This window comes from Rhipicephalus microplus, chromosome 8 (genome assembly GCF_043290135.1).
Source record: "Rhipicephalus microplus isolate Deutch F79 chromosome 8, USDA_Rmic, whole genome shotgun sequence".
NCBI lineage: Eukaryota > Metazoa > Arthropoda > Arachnida > Ixodida > Ixodidae > Rhipicephalus > Rhipicephalus microplus.
Window position 1 is genome coordinate 75,802,061 of NC_134707.1, and position 10,577 is coordinate 75,812,637.

General features: G+C 45.7%; 1 long non-coding RNA gene across 1 annotated transcript; it reads left to right on the forward strand.

The window, feature by feature from the left end:
• The first annotated feature begins 713 nt into the window (after positions 1 to 713).
• On the forward strand, positions 714 to 8,944 carry LOC142768621 (uncharacterized). Its single transcript, XR_012885364.1, has 4 exons — positions 714 to 780; positions 4,080 to 4,234; positions 7,596 to 7,616; positions 8,893 to 8,944. It is a non-coding gene; the product is annotated as an uncharacterized LOC142768621 (long non-coding RNA).
• Positions 8,945 to 10,577: the final 1,633 nt, after the last annotated feature.

Consider the following 10,577-nt stretch of genomic DNA (forward strand, 5'->3'; position numbering starts at 1 on the left):
GCAAGTGTTTCCAACGCTTTGCTAAGATGACACGGTGGTGGCACCTATACTCGTCACCTTGCGATCTACACTTTATCTTCTTCGAAACTGGCGCGCACGCCGCGCGCTTCATTTTCCAAGATAACTGCCAAATAGCGCTGATGTCTCACGTGTGACGTGAGGTGACTTGATGTGCTCGTTCGCCTCCGCTGCACGCCCGAGGCACTCTAACGCAGTGCCTCCAGAATACCATTCACCGATTTTCTTGCGCAGAACATCAAATTAACGTTTTGTTCACTCTCTTCAAACGCAAAACTATCGTCTTTCGACGACATTTACAGTGTAACATGCAGATATAGGGCCATTTTTTTAGTATGAATTGGCAGTTTTCGCTTTTAGCGCCGCAGGTGATAAACTTCAAGACCCTGTTGCTCATTTTGTGGCTCATTCCTCTTTGTGGGTGAGAATTAGCTGATTGAGCACGTCATCATTGTCATCATTTTGAAAGTATATGACGTACGCTTCACAATATCTTTCGTTAAGCGTATGCCACTAATTTTTACTTTCTTAAATATTTATTTTTGGCAACACTGAATTTGTCTCAGCTGACTCCATCAAAGACAAGTATTACTGTTGTATGTTGTTATTAGGTCTCTTTCGAGCCCGCACAGTGAATATTAGCTCTATTTCCATTAGACAACATCACCAGCAGTCGTTGTGGTGCGAGAACACGCGCTCTAAGTTCTCGTGCTCAGCCCCGCAAAGTGTTACCAGCGACGTGTCAACCGGCTGATTATCTCAGTGAGTACTCGCTGAACAATAAGTGGGACGTTTCGCTGTCTTGTTTACCGGTAAGGCAGGCGAAATGCCCACCCCTGTAGCAGTATCATGAGCGATGATCGATCCATCTGTTCTTGCCGAGTCCCTACCCTTAGTCTTACCACGTGGACGCGAGGAGCCGATAGCTATGTCTGGCGCTCAGAGCTTGATCCTGTTTGGTCAACGCATTATTCGCAAAGTCCACTGGCTATAGGTGTTGCGCCGTGCTATCGAAGATGACCTGGGAGGAGGGTCAACCCATGAACTCGCGTAAGAAAATACAGGACGCACAGGCATAAGCCCTATGCCGCTTTCACCGAATGAACTCTTAAAGTGAACGTGTATTGGACCGAAGTACTTTCCCAAATGATAGGAGCTGCTTAATGTTCACTACCTCATTTTTTTGCCCCTGTGCGAAGGGTGGTGGGGTCGGTCGATTCAACGTGCATCAACGATGCCTTGCGTAGTCCTGTGCATGCTATAGAAAATTACGCGAACAAGACGTACGAGCTGCAGAGCACTCCGAGGTAATTCGTACCGAGCATGCCTGACAGATCTGCCGCAGAAGTAGGCCGCTATCTAGTAGGACGCCACGGTGGTGTCACGGGACCCAATTTTTAACGTGACCATAGTTTGTAAACCTATTACGTCGTCTTCATTGCTTGCGCTGTCCGCAGCATGGAGTTGCTTCTTCAACAGAACACAAGCATTGAAGTTCTCATTAAGTCACTTGTATCACAACCACGCTCAGACTCTAACCATGTGGAATTCACTGCACTCGGATGTTGCAGGCTCTGTAAGCGCTATTGAAACAAAAATATCGAAAAGAAAACACACGTGTGCTTTTCGCAACGTCGAAGTTGCCAAAATTTGTCGAACAGCAACGTGAATTCGGTAGGTACTGGAAAAGTGAAGAAGCAGAGAGACATGAATTGTAGTCGCAACTGCACGTTTCATAGCTCTAACCATATCTGCGGTGATTGGGCTGCACGCAATACACAAGATAAACTGTGCTTTCATTTTCACGTCGATGAAGGATATTATACAGCCAAAGTGATTACGAGCGTGAAAAAACATTGACAAATTGAAACTCACTCCTGTTTAGTTAGCAGCTGGTCGTACAACACCACCGTTACTCTCCGTGCGTTGAGAACCTTCTACGTCGAGTAAAAAAATGCTCATCGTCACGATGGTTTCTGTGAAGATTACTGCTGAAAGCAATACGTGGAATTCCCTACGCCGAACGAGTCCGACCACACCAACACCCCGCCACTCACCACGTTTATCTGGGCGCACAGGACATTGCCCTATGAAACCCGTTCACAAGCGAATTGCTGGAAATTAGCTACCATCTATCAACAAGCACGCAAAAACAAGTGGCTTGGCGTTGGCCATGTTTTCCAGAGCAAATCGTGGGCCCACGTGAATTCCCACGTGCAATCAATGTTATGGTATTTATGCACTACAAAAGCGCTCACGAATGCTATACGCATGTAAAACAAGGTGAGTTTCAACTCGAAAGATACGATTTTAACATACAACTAACTACGTGACTACATAAATTATCTGGAAGCTGTAATGTGTCCTCTGCTAGCTATAACCGAAAGCGCGAGTTGCGACAATTTTTTTTTACTTCAAGAAAACCGCACGTCTTGCAAAAACGAATCAGATTTATCGCTTCAAGGACAGTCTGGTTTATTCGCTCAAGCATAAAACATGCGAACTGGTTAGTTTTGGTTTATTTCTAACTTGCACTGGCCAACAAAGGAGCGTCCGCCTACTGACCATTCTCGAGAGGACGCCCCGAGTTCCGCTTGGAGGTGCGACAGTCTATAAACATTGCGAATAAAGAATGCTTTGTCAATACTGCGCATAAAGATAGGACAAAATATGTGGGATGGTACTCAGAGCTCACGGTAGGCCACGTTCGACTAGCCACATCGTTCGGCTGGCAAACTCTGCTTCGGCTGCAAAGGTAAACAAGCATAACCAACTAGAATGAGCACTCGCTTTCATAAATTGCCCTAGCCAAGCTATGGCTCACCCTTTTGGTCAATAACTTGGTATGCCGGCAAAGCACGTTTGCTTCTGGCACCACTGGCTTGCGACTGTGGTGTCTGAAAAGCCAGGGAATTTCGTCTTGCCGTTGAAACGCGCTTTCCTGCTGTCATTGTTTGGTTTTGAAGTGTTCGTCATAACAGAAGCATATACCTAGCTACTTCTGCGCCAAAGGCTGTCATAACAGGATCGCGGGTAGCGACATACGCTCTCATGAGTTTTCTACAGCTCAAAGACGGTGGAAGCATTCCATATGTGCTTCTTAGCCACCCACAATATACCTAGACACATTTAACAGTTGAGTGTATTTTCTAGCTAGGAAATCTTCATCGCTTCTTCAAGCTGTCAGAAAAAAGAAAACTACAGTAGCACGAGATGTTGGTGCCATCTATCTATGATGAACGCAAACCAAGCTCGTCTTTAATTTTTTCGTGTTTCCTTTCGTAATGATGTCAACCAGTATCGATTTATTCTGCCAGTAAATGGCATGTGCAAAAGTTGACGTGACAGTAGCTTCCGCATGCACGGAGCTATGAAAAGGCTGACAAATACCACGCACAAGGACTCGTCGCACAAAAGACAAACAACGTGGCATCGAGACACCAACCATATGTAAGTAACGACAATGCCAAGAACTACGATTCCTTTATTCAGCCGTCATAACTGGCTTTCCGTCTCAGTGCAGCAGATAACATTTTACATCCTCCGTAACACTACCTTCGTAACACTGGTGCTGCTGAACGTTGGAAAATGCGGTTAAACCGGACTGTCTGACTGAGAAGTCCACGACTTGAAGCTTTTCATCGTCATTTGGCACAAGGGGCTCCTAGCCGACATTTGTTGGGAAGTTAAATTGGTCTTCGTCATCGGAGGTGTATTTATAACTGGTAGGGACACCGCGACATGAATGCATACTTGGCAGCTGTGTGACAGTGTACGCGCTTTGAAACACGGCGGCCTGCCTGGGCCGTATGGCCAGCTGTCGATGGAGGGAGTCACGTCGCCACGGCTGCCAGCTGTGTTTACCTAGTGTCTTAACGCCCGCTCACGAAAACACGGAATACATGACCACGTGCTGAAAATGGCCCTTAGTGAAAACACATTTATTGAACAATCGCGCACTCAGAATACATTTTCAGCATTTCCGGAAAAATTTCACCTCTTGCTTGAGTATCCTGAAGTGTTTTAATTGCTTTATTTTTATGACTTCTTCCTCAATACAGAGTGAAGATCCTGGTGGTCTTGTCGGCGGTCCTGTAAGCGCAGTTTCACCAGCAGCAGATCTCGCCTCTGAATTTCCAGCAGAATCGCGTAGGCGCCAAGACTTGCACTCTTTTCTTCACTGAGCCCAAGACCCAACCTACAAACAGAACCATGAGTAAGCCAAACTCACGTCGTAACTTCATAAAACTATCGTCTTGATGTCAAAAGCTACTTGTTGGCTTATGTAACGCACACGCCTCCAGACAGGGGTCTGACATTGTCAGCCACGAAATGCCCTAAAAATCGTGTGCCGTTGTCGAAATATCTTACTTTGCATGAGAGGTGCCTTTTCTGCCTGTTAGCGCAGTACTTTTGCTCCAAGGTTGAAACAGGGGGAGAATAAGCCCATGCTCTGAAAGAAAGAAAAAAAAACTAAGCTGGGCCCATCTTTTAGAGGACCCATAAACCACACCAATTTCAGAAGCAAGGCAGTGATTTCATTTTCGCCTTCACTACCCATCCTGCAGGCACCATGTTCTCCGCGCCACCTCTTTTTTTTTTCATATAACACTTAGAACGGCAGTATATAAGCGTTGAGCCCGTCGTGATTTTGTGCTTTTCGACTCGATGCTGCTTCTCACCTTGCGCAGTCACAAATGCAGAAAACAAAGTGAAAACAGTAAAACGCGCATGGTGGCTATGTTAGAAAAAACAGAACGCGTGCGCGACTGCATAGCAAAACAGGGAAGAGGACAATGCACAACAGTTATTACTCTGACATCGACCAATAGAGAGCTTATTGCATCCTGAGGTCACGGGAACCAACAGCTGGCGTCACGAATTGGGCCGTAAAGACGTGAGATGCCAGGACAGAATACCGTGCTCGTTTGTGTTATGAGGGGTTGTTTAGGGGCCCTTTAAGGGCTCTTCAAGGAAGGCTCCCATATAGCTTGTTTCAGACGAGTAGGCATTTTTCATAGAAGAAGCGGTTTATTCTGCTGATATATGAACGCTCTCATCCGGATTTCGCCACTAGTAGGCGTGGATGTCATGCACCGTCTATTCATACGTATATATATATATATATATATATATATATATATATATATATATATATATATATATATATATATATATATATATATATATATATATATATATATATATATATATATATATATATATCAAGAAAAAAATCAAGAAAAAAACTCCGGCGTGCAGAATCTGTAGTGGGAACTCCGCGTCGTGAATGCGAGTCGTTAACCACAGAGCCGCTGAAGGGCATCTCCTTCAATCTTCAAACGGCAAGCTATTTATATCTACCACCTACCGCTGTTGGCGGGAATCTCGAGGAGGGGGGGGGGGGACTATTGTATTTTCAGCATCATCAGCAAGATGACGCAATGTGCGCGTGGCGGCTCTCATCTCTCACGCGTTCTTTGGCCCGCGGAGAGGAAGGTAGTACACGATCTCTCGCACCCCCTTATCTCCCGGTGGGGAAGGTCATACGTCTTTTCTGGTGTTGGGCTTGCACTGGAACGATTGTGTTGTAGTTACGGGGCGCACAAAGGTCACTGCAACCGCTGCACAGCCTAAGTTTGCGTAAAGGGCACGCTTTTCAGACCCAGCGAAGTAACAATTGAGACGCTTATTAGCGTTCGTCTGTAGCTGTTAATAGGTTATGTGCGTAATTAGTGCGTGAGAAACCCGGGGCACGTTTCAATCTGGTTGCCATTCTGTGCGCGACCTTCCAATTTGTTGTTATTGCGTTCATTGCGTCGCATTTGGGGCAAAGCTCTGACTTTTTACACGTATTTAAGGTTCCGAAGGTGGCATTTTCTATGCAGGTGAAAGCGCTGTAGGCCCGTGTGCTCAGACTTGGGTGCACGTTATGGAACCCCAAATGGTCAAAATTTCCGGAGCCATTCACTACGGGCGCCTCTCGTAATCATTTTCCGGACGGAAAATCCCACATATCAATCAATCAATCAATCAATCAATCAAGGTTCTGAAAATTGGCGTTCCCACTAGAAATCGAGGAGGCACGCGCGAAGGATATAAGCCCCCCCCCCCCCACACACACACACATATATATATATACACACACGCTCAAGAAAAAGAAATAACCGTGAATCGTCGGTGCATCCCCGTGCGGTGACGTTCTCAAGGAGGAATTGCTTTGCAGACCATGGGCCCAGCTGAGCGTGCCTCGTGGGCATCTGCTTACTCCTAAGCCGTTTGTAACTTTGATCCACCGCACCATGACGACCCACAAAAAAGGCTCTGCTCACGCGAGCTAGTTTTTCGCACCTGTACGTCCAGGCACCCGAAGCCCCAAGAAGAAAACCAACAGTGCTGAAGGCGCAGGGAACGACACATTGAACTTGGCGAATCCCACCGAAAACCGCCATTGATCGCATGAATCCAAAATCGAGCGTGATGGAAGGAAAGAAAAGTTCGAATAATAGTGTAAACAAAGCTAAAAAATAAAGCTGGGTTTGAGCTGAGACAGCATATAGATACACAGAGTATTGCAGGTAATATGCGCACCGTGTTTAGTGATGGTGCTTTTCAATTTCGAGAGGGCGACGCATAGCGTTTTGCTCGAGCCTTGAGGAAATCAGTGTTAAGTTAGGGTAAATATTCATTTTCACTATATATTTAGACCACAAACGTCGAAATAATAGTTTCTAAGGTAAAATATTGAGTGTAGAAGTGGCGCGACAGCCCTAAGTGCTAAACAGGTTCTCTCAATATAGCTACTTTTATTTTAGGCTTGCCGAAATGCCAAGTTTCCGTGGTTTTAAATACTGTATATCCTAAGTAAATACATGAATCACTGATAGTGTCTCAGCATTCTTTCGAAGAGTCATGAATGTTTTAAACTGGGATTCTGTAGTATTGCTTCGCTCTCAACCATCGTTCACTGTGCGAATACAACGGAGGGTTTACAATCTAAAGAGTTCACTTAACTGTTGTACAAATTTAGAACACTCAGTTTCGAAAACTGTAGAAAGTGAGGCTATCTGGTAACTTTCGCAACCTATGAGTATAGCTGTGCATGCATGCATATTTGCATGTTGACCAATGCCAACTACAGGACAACAGCGTCAGCAGTGTTGCTCGTTGATTGATTTGTGGGGTTTAACGTCCCAAAACCACCATATGATTATGAGAGACGCCATAGTGGAGGGCTCCGGAAATTTTGACCACGTGGGATTCTTTAACGAGCACCCAAATCTGAGTACACGGGCCTACATTTCCGCCTCCATCGGAAATGCAGCCGCCGCAGCCGGGATTCGAACCCGCGACCTGCGGGTCAGCATCCGAGTATCTTAGCTACTAGACCACCACGGCGGGGCAGCAGTGTTGCTCGTGCTAGACCGTTGAGCAAGTTGTAATCGACAGAGAGGAGAAAATATTATAGATATGTAGGTGGTGCGTTTGTTATAAGTAGTCCTTATTGCTGCTGAAAGAATGTTCATGTAATTATTGGCTACTTATTTGAAATACGTGGCTTGACTTCATGTTTTCAGCTGAGACGTCGTCCGTATCGGGTAAGCATCTGCTTTTCGAAGCAATAGATAGCTTACTTTACAATTAAAACTACCATCATATTCAAAGTCACTTAATCATTTGTTTATTGTTCAGTCATGAAGACCATTTTGTGAGCACTTCAGCAGTTATGGTTGTGATGCGTAGTCTGAAAGAATCCGTGGCGGAACAGCTACTGAAATCTATATACTAGGTTTTGCGAGTATGTGCGAGACAATTACCCACAATCTTGGCAACGGTGTTTGGGGAAGACCATCTTGCGCACGTACATTTGCACGCTGTTCCCCCGAATCCACAGCTGATCGCAAGCAGCACCTTTTTCTTTGCTTATCGCAACGGCATTTAACATTATTCCATACTAGAACAATATAAACAGACGTACGAAGCATATTTGCTCACTGAAGTGTAATCGCCTTGCGAAGCCGATTTTATTTATTGTTTCCCAGCACTAAGACTCAAAATAAGCACTAACAAACGAAACTAAATATGCGCATGGCCTAATATTGAATAACAATCGAGTGGTGTAAATCTTGCTACATATTACTTGCATGTTTCAGCAGTAGCTATCTTTTGTCTATGGTTGGCTCAATATGGGCATACGAGCTTTTGTGGCAACGCAGTAAAGCAATGGACTTGTATAGCACTGGATCAGTCTGCGTTCAATACACCCCTTCGTACACAAGTTCTCCATTAAAGATATCAGCAAAACATTTTCTGCATGTGTTTGATATGCGTGGTATATTGATGTCTAGATGAATGCATGGAAATGTCGCTGGTTATGTATTTTTGCACTAGCACGGATAATACACGCACAGTTTCGCCGTAGCCATCATGTCCCGTGGAGTGACGTCACCACATTGGTGACGTCTCTTCAAGAGTGATGTCTTCGTGTGTGCAAGTGTGCACACGTCTTCGTGTGTGCATGTATTCGTACATGCAAGTTTGGCCGAATGGTGATTGCTTAAATCGAGATGAAAAAAAAATTTGCAGCATATCCACGGAGTGGATATGCTGCCATTACGCAACTTTGAAAAGGGATCAGCAGACAGCTCATGTCTTCGTACGGGTTCGGCCTTTATCACTACGTTTGCGTTGAAGCCACTAAAAAGCATCGAAATCACTTCGCTTGTGGCAGCAGCTGTGTTTTTACACCACTGTTTTGTACAAATACAATGCGTTGTATGGTAAAGCAGCAATATTCTAGGTTCACGTAATAGAAGGCTCCTTGTAGAAAGACTGATATCTTCTCTTTATTCTGATTCATTCAATTATCTCCAGAAGTGTCTTATTCCGAGTCTTATCCCGTCGAGCAAGCGCCACCAGCCGAAGGTAAGTGTACCATGCATAGAGCAGGTGCCTTACTCGTACTATCTTATGTAGTTATTAAATTACGAGTCTTAACAGCCTGTTCACTCAAAATCTAGGCTTGCGTGCTATTGCATAACGTTGCTTCCTTGCCTAGAGAAGGAATACCGCTGTCACACGTGGCAAGTCAAGTGCACTTTCAGCGAATGTACTTACGCTCACAAAGTGTCATTTTGGCGGTTCCACGCTACACGAGAAAGCAAACTGTACTTTGGAAACTGGCAGCTGCAGTTAGCGGATTTGTAGAGTAACATATAATCATTATTTTCGTGACCTTCTCTCATCGTGATACCACGTCGTAATAGTGTAGGTAGCACCTGTGGTACTCGCGATCACAGAAGAATAGGGAAATTAGAGGCGCACCTACACATGTCCAATTGCATGGGACTGGAAGTAAACAGCGTTAATGACACAGCCATCGCACATCATGTGGGTCAAATTCCCCCCTAGCCGACGTGGCCGCAAAGTGTCTGAGGTTGACAGAATCGAGGTTTGTTGTTGTATTATGACTTTCTTTAATATAACGAAAACCGTTGTTTAAAAATAGTAGGAGCACTGCTTTAGGCGACAGCATATTTCTGTACACGCCACTGCTGCGATGGCTATTAAGAACAAAGACCCGTGTTTATAGCTCTGGACGACGATGTTTACTCCATCAAAGCTGCTTCCGCCATTCTACTTCACCCTCCTCTTTCTCTCAGTCTGTCGCACCTCCCTCCAAGCCAATACCTCACTTCATTATTTTTAACATCCTCCGAGGGGGAGGCAACGAGTGACACAATTCATGCTGTCGCTACCGACATGTACAACATTTCTACCGCCAGTCCACCCCGTGGTCAGTTGCCAAAGGCACTAAGCAGTCTCTGGCCACTTCGTCTCGTTCCTGATGGAGCAACGCCACTCGGAGGGGTGTTCTTGTACAGTCACCACGTCGATGACACCGCTGTGGGATAAGCCTGCTGATACGACACCTAAACGATGCGAGCGCTTCCCTCTCCGTCGTTTCCATCTCGATGCTGCGTTGTGGATGTACTGCGCGCTCAGGTTTTTAATTATACTGTTCACTGAAGCGTTCTTGGGGCCTTCTCCATGGGGTGATTGGGTTTCTGCAGTGATATTTCTTGCTGTGACCGCAACCCTGCGCTTTGCTCTCCTGCTTTTCCGTAGAAATATGCTTGATGCACCACGCCAAACTTGGCCAGAGGGCCACTCAAAAAAAAGTGAGCCATGTTGCTCGGAAAGCGCGAGCAACGAAATAAAAAAACGGCTGAGCTCCTGGCCTTGTTGGACGCTTCAGCGGCGACTCCGCTTATGCCTGCGTCCTGAATGAAAGCTGTGACCTCGCACAGGATAATCGCTCTCTCCTTCCTCAACATATGGTGACCGCGGACCAACGGACAATCGACAGGCGCTGCACCACGGCCACTGAGCTTCGCGACCATGCTCCAGCCAGCTCAAGCCTTGCCGCCATACTTTGACCCGCCTCTACCACCATTCTGCACCTCCAACATCGAGTCATGGTTCCAGGAGTTCGAGGCTGTCTTGGAGCTCAACAACATCGGGCTCCAATAATTTATCTTTGAAGTCCTGGAGTATGT